The sequence below is a fragment of the Corvus brachyrhynchos genome, unplaced genomic scaffold (assembly GCF_000691975.1).
Source record: "Corvus brachyrhynchos isolate BGI_N302 unplaced genomic scaffold, ASM69197v1 scaffold523, whole genome shotgun sequence".
NCBI lineage: Eukaryota > Metazoa > Chordata > Aves > Passeriformes > Corvidae > Corvus > Corvus brachyrhynchos.
Genome location: NW_008237265.1, coordinates 2,806,423 through 2,812,314, shown reverse-complemented (window position 1 = coordinate 2,812,314; position 5,892 = coordinate 2,806,423). Strand labels below are relative to the sequence as shown.

General features: G+C 38.3%; 1 long non-coding RNA gene across 1 annotated transcript in view; it reads right to left on the bottom strand.

Moving 5' to 3' along the window:
* Positions 1-418: 418 nt before the first annotated feature.
* The window catches only part of LOC108445784, an 8,337-nt gene continuing 2,863 nt past the window's right edge, over positions 419-5,892 (bottom strand). The window contains exon 3 of the long non-coding RNA XR_001860761.1: positions 419-4,537. This is a non-coding gene — a long non-coding RNA (uncharacterized LOC108445784). The remainder of the gene's footprint in view (positions 4,538-5,892) is intronic.

Genomic DNA, 5,892 nt, shown 5'->3' with positions numbered 1-5,892 from the left:
TAGAGTAATGAATACTGCAGGGGTGTGGAACAGTCTCTCATCAATATAAGGTAAGATTTAACCCTAACTGTTCGTAAAGCTGCTCTCCAGGAAGTGCAACAATTTAAAAACAAAACGATTGATTTACTTTATGACTAAAAAGACACATTTTCTCTGGCTCTCTTAGGGAAAAAAACTAAAGTATTTTTCAAAAACTGGGACTTCCAGTTCCACAGGCGATAGTTTTTTCCATTATTTATCATGTAGAGGGAAATACTAAAGAGATTATATGAGTATTACAAACAAACACAGGGATTTATCAAACACCCAACATGTATCATGACACCTGCAGAGTGTTTTAAAAGTTTAACATCTTCCTAAGGTTAAAGTACATTAGAAGCCCTCTTCCTTTATTCATCTGTTGCTCTGCTCTTCTGTCTATTAATTGATATCATAGTATATCATACTATAAAATAGGACTGTATCTCGATAATGATGCCTAGAGGAGCAAGCTTCCGAAGCATTTTCAAAACATTTTCTGTACTTTTGAAAATTATTAGAAAGTATTTCCATTACAACCTTATAAATAAAATTAATTTACTTTAAAATAACCCAACAATTAACATATAAAATTTCCCCCATTTGGTAAATGAGACTTCTTCCTTTCAGTTTCCTTCCTAAAAAACGACAAAGCCAAAAAGGCATTATCCATTGAAACCAAATCCAGGGAAGTTGTATACAGTGTGATGCATTTACATGTACTGAAATTCCTGCCTTTATGTGGGTACATCATAAAACAAGTTAATAGCACAAACATACCTTTTTCAAATGCATGGAACTATTTCCAGTCAGGTGAAATGCAGATAAAAAAACTATACTGAAGGGCAAAGCACTGGTCTAAATCCCTTTCCGTATACTTGGGTGAACAACAAAATTATCCATCACCTGATTAAAAAGCCAAGTACTTAAACCCAAGAAAACGAGTATTTAAAGACCCTATAAATCTTAGGCTGCCTACATCGTAGATGGACCATTATTTCTAGGTATAAAAAAATGTCTACTTCATCATAACAAAACAGCCCTCACTACAAAAATCAGAATAAACATTATTCTATATGTAAATATAGCATAAAAAGCCCTGCGAAAAAATAAGCATGAAAGCATGCAACACTGGCTGAAAAAATAAAGAGAAATAGAAACAATTTCTCTATAAAACAGAGTTGAAAACTGCTCCTCTTGGATGGCAGGTACAGTATTATTGCCAAAAACCAAGATATATAAATATTTTATAACATATTACTTAACAGAGTTTTTCTGAGCTGAAAGGACATGTCCATACCAGTGTGTCTATATCACAGCAGAGACTAGCCACAAAAGCCTGTGGTGTCTTTTAAAGCACCTCCAAGTTTCTCCCTCATGGAACGTGTCTGCCACAGGACGGGTGCTGCATCCCAAGGACACCATACACTGCTGTAAAAAACGCTTTGTAGTTTCCCTTATATTTGGCAGAATTTTTAGATGGATTTCCAACAAAAACTCATGCCATTCAGCACACAAGGATGCTTGCTCAATGAGAGACTCCAGTCTTTCTTATTGCACACTATTCAAATCCTGCTCCAAAAATGCGCATTTTCTCCTTGCCCTTTATATTTTTCACTGTCCTAATGTTTCTCATCAAACATGTGTCTCTCTTGAGTAGCCAGTCTATTCTTACCTAGCAGAGTAAAAGAGTTGTGCTGATGGCAGCTGAAGACCTGAGATCACATGAATCCACCGATTTTAAGTGTTAATTTGAGCAGAGAGGGTGCACCAGGTTTTCTCTAGGTAGTGCAAAACTGCACTGCCTGCCTTCTGCAGCTTTCTGTTACTTTGGGATTTCTAGGGAACAACTGCAATTTCTGTCCATGTGAAGTATCACTAAAGTACTTAGCAGGGAAGTTTATGTATGAAGACTCTTGTGGCTTTAAATCTGCTTGAACACTGGAAAAATCTTACTCAAAGTACAGAATTTTTACAAGAGTTCACAAATAGTGATCATGGACTACACTTTGCAGATAACTCAAACACTCAAGGCTGTAAATGAAATCAATTACTGCTGTCCTTAAATATGAGGTAACTGAATAACACTAATTGTTGAAAAAAACCCAAACAAAAAACAGTAACAGCAAAAACATGCTAAGAGATGTCTCTTTCATCAAACCACTTCTCTTTCTCTACCTTCAAGCTCCATGTTTCTTAACTGATCAATAAAACTGGTCATTAGACAGCACAGCCTGGCCCAGGGAAGAACAAAACACAGGTTACCTGACAACTATGTACAGTAGGTGACAGGCACAAAAGCTGCAACAAAAAAATAAAAATATATTGCTTTTAGATGCAATATGGCTCATAAGCATGAGTGTTGCACATCTCCAGCACAAATTATCCAGAAACTTGGATAATCCCAATGGATTATCCATCCATAAATCCACCAACACAAAGCCCACAGATGATACCCATGGTTACTAAGAACCTTCAAATACTCCAAGAAGAATTAGTTCTAGGCTCCTCAAATGCTCAAATCTTTCAATAACACTTCTAGTGATAATTTTTTTCCAGAAAAATGTTTCATTTTCTCCCTCTACCCCAGTAATTAGTGAGGGTTAAAGGTATTTGGTTTGATTACTCTGGGGCTGATTCTGTGGATGAGTAAGCAGGTTACTGTGGGGAAAATACATTATTCTCAGCCAACAGAGAAAATATTGACTACCATGCAGAACCTGAGTTTTAAGGCTTAGAGATATCCAAACCACCTTAGTAAATATATATCACAATTTCTGCAGAGCAAAGTTAAATGAGGACAAAAATAAAAATTCATTTGTAAAAAGCTTAACAGTTTGATTATTTTAAAAGTTTGTTACCTTTTTAAAATCTATTTGTTCTTGCTGCCACATCTTTGGAAGAGGTTTTCCTTAATACTGACTGAAAATCCCCAATTCACTCCTTAGACATCCCTTAAAAGCCCAGTAATTCACTTTCCCTATATATTACTTTGTTCAACTGCTTCCTTTATAATCTATTAAAAGCAAAAATACAATTCCTTAGGGAAAAATACCATCATGTCAACCCTTGATTTCTGGGAAAAATAAAAAAGTCAAACTTAAGAGATACATCAGAATCAATTATTTCTATAACTGACTCGTGTTTTAACTTGTCTTTACCCAGCCCCCTGGACTAGACAGTATTTTGAATCAATACAATGAGAAAATAAAATAACTTGGGAGTGTGCAGAAAGCCGTGTGGCTTTTTGCATTTGTGGTCTATAGCATGCTAACACATAGAACCTGAATGCAGACTGTATCTGTTTCTTAAAAGTACCCAGAAACAGGCAAGGCTACACATTTTCTAGAAGACCTCAAACTGTAACTAGCACTGCAGGTGGCAGGAACCTCTTTCTGGCTTATATATCCCTAAACCGGGGACTGTTGGGCTCAAAGGTCTTCAGAGGTTGGACTCGATGATTTTGGAGCTCTTTTCCAACCTCAAAGATTCTAAGATTCTGTTCCATTACCTTGTGAGAGGGAAACATGCAAGTCAAGCAAGACAAACCCCCAGATATGTGGATACTGAGTGTTTTTGAAGGCATATGTTCTCTGCAGTGGAACAAAGGGAGACAAGGAAGGTGCTTTTCAAATGGACCAGGCAAGCCCATCTCTTAAGGAAGAGATTCTTTAGCAAGCAGCAGCAGGGCTGTAAATCACTTTCTGCAAACATGAGGTGAAGACTAATGGTCTCCATTAAGTCAAATTTCAGATGATTATATTGAAACCAGCTTTGGAAGGTAATAGGGAGACTCATGGCAGATCTCAGTCCTGAGATGAAGACATAAATCTAGATGTCTACCTGTAGATGACTATACAACCAAAGGAGATACAGTCAGTATCAGCTGGTGGTTCCTGGAAAGCTCCCAAGCTGGCCTGACATTTAGCATGTCTCGTCTAGCAACTGAACTGAACTGAATTACACACTCTGTGAGAACTCATCGTCAACAAGAGCTCATGCACAAAGAGCACGGGCAGAGACCCAGATCCTTAACTCTTGAGAGCATTCATGTTATTTACAGCATTACGAGTTCAGCCATGGGGGAAATGGCTTCCTCTGGTACAGGCAACCCCAGCAAGTGACATTTTCACATACCTGTTTACCACCACATGAATTAGGATTAGAACCAGTAGAGCCCCTGTAGCATAAGATGGAACAAACGGACCCTCACCTTGCTGGGAAAGGAGAAGACAGATTAACTCTGTACTACCAGAAAGGCTCCATTTATCCCACAGGAACCAGGTATGAAGAGCAAAGAAATGTAACGTGTTATGCCTGGACCTCTCCCATTGGTTAATATTTGCACATGCCCCACAATCCAAAGTGCTTTTGAGGAAATCTACTCAGGCAAAGTATGTTTGTTGAGGAAGTTCAATATCTTCTGTCTTCCTTTGATCTTCATTAACACTGGCCTAAGCCAGGAATGCAGAAGTAATACAGCTGGCTCTCTGTGAGCGTGGATTCACCAGGAATCTTGCTGGGGAAAGCCAAGTTGGTGGCAGAAGATGAGAGAGCGGAAAAAGAAAAGAGGCTGTTAGACTGCTAACTATGTTAACGGTTTAGAGTTCTTGGAAATACAGGAGAGGATACAAGATCTGCCAAACACATTTACTTGGGGCGTCAGACTAGCAGTGGTCAGACTTATAGCCTGCTGTAGCCAAAGGAAGTTAGGAAAGGAGTGGCTAAGGAAAAGCTGGGTTAGAAACAGGACTAGCTATGATACATAAAATGACAATGCCATTGCGATAGATACTCCTAGGGAAATGGACTGACAAAAGGAATCCCTGCCCTTCTTCCTCCTCAGCATTTTATGAGTGTATCCAGACATGCAGCCAGCATCATTAAAGCAAGGCCATGTTTCATGAAATACATCAACAGTTCAACAACTTTTATTCAACTAACTGCGAAGTATCTGAGGCTTCTGGAAGTTTGGCCCATGACAGCTAAGATATTTTTGTGTATTGAGAAGTCTACCCTTGATTTAGCATGTCTTCAACTTAATGAACATATAAAGTCTGTTTAATAGCAAGCTTGCTGTCATCTAAAAAAAAGCTTTATAAGTTCTGTGGTCAGGATAGGACACAATAAAAATCACAGAAGCAAATGAAGATTCATAATGAAATGTGCATCTGCCTTGGCCACCAGGTTAAATCACCAGCAATCCAGAGAACTTCATGCACAGTGGTTTGAGGTTTTTCGGCTCAGAATTGGCATCAAATGCTGCCTAGAAAAAGGTGGTTTCTGTTGATTTCCCCTCAGCTTCCTTCAGTCAATAGCAGATGGAATTTCAGTTTTCTCACAAAGACTGTAGGCTTAGAATAACAATTCTTACATTTCCAAAAGAGATGATGGAAAGCAACAGCAACAATAAAAAAACCCCCACAAACATTCAGTGGCCATCTGGCCACTGAAAGGCAGATCTGATGCTCCACTTCACAGAGGCTCTTGTAAAGTGCCCACAGTGGCACCATGGGAGAATCACGTGCTGTATTTCTACCAACTATCAGCTGTAGATTACAATGTAACCTGATATTCATGAAGAAATAGCTTTCTAGAAAATGTTAATAAACCTGATAGCTTCCTAAACTTTTATAGAGATAGAGCCAAAATGATGTTATCTGTTTCTGCAATAAGGAAAAGCTTACATGTGAAAAATAGCTCAAGGAATTAGTATTTTTTAAATTAAGACAGTTACTGCTGGAAAGAGCTGAAAACTTGGTACAAACTAATCTTTTGCTTGAAGTCTGGGAGAGAAGAATTTACATTACAGTCAGAGAATGAGAAAAACTGACAGTCCTGACCTATTTGGCAACTGAGTGGAATGGTGCTTTA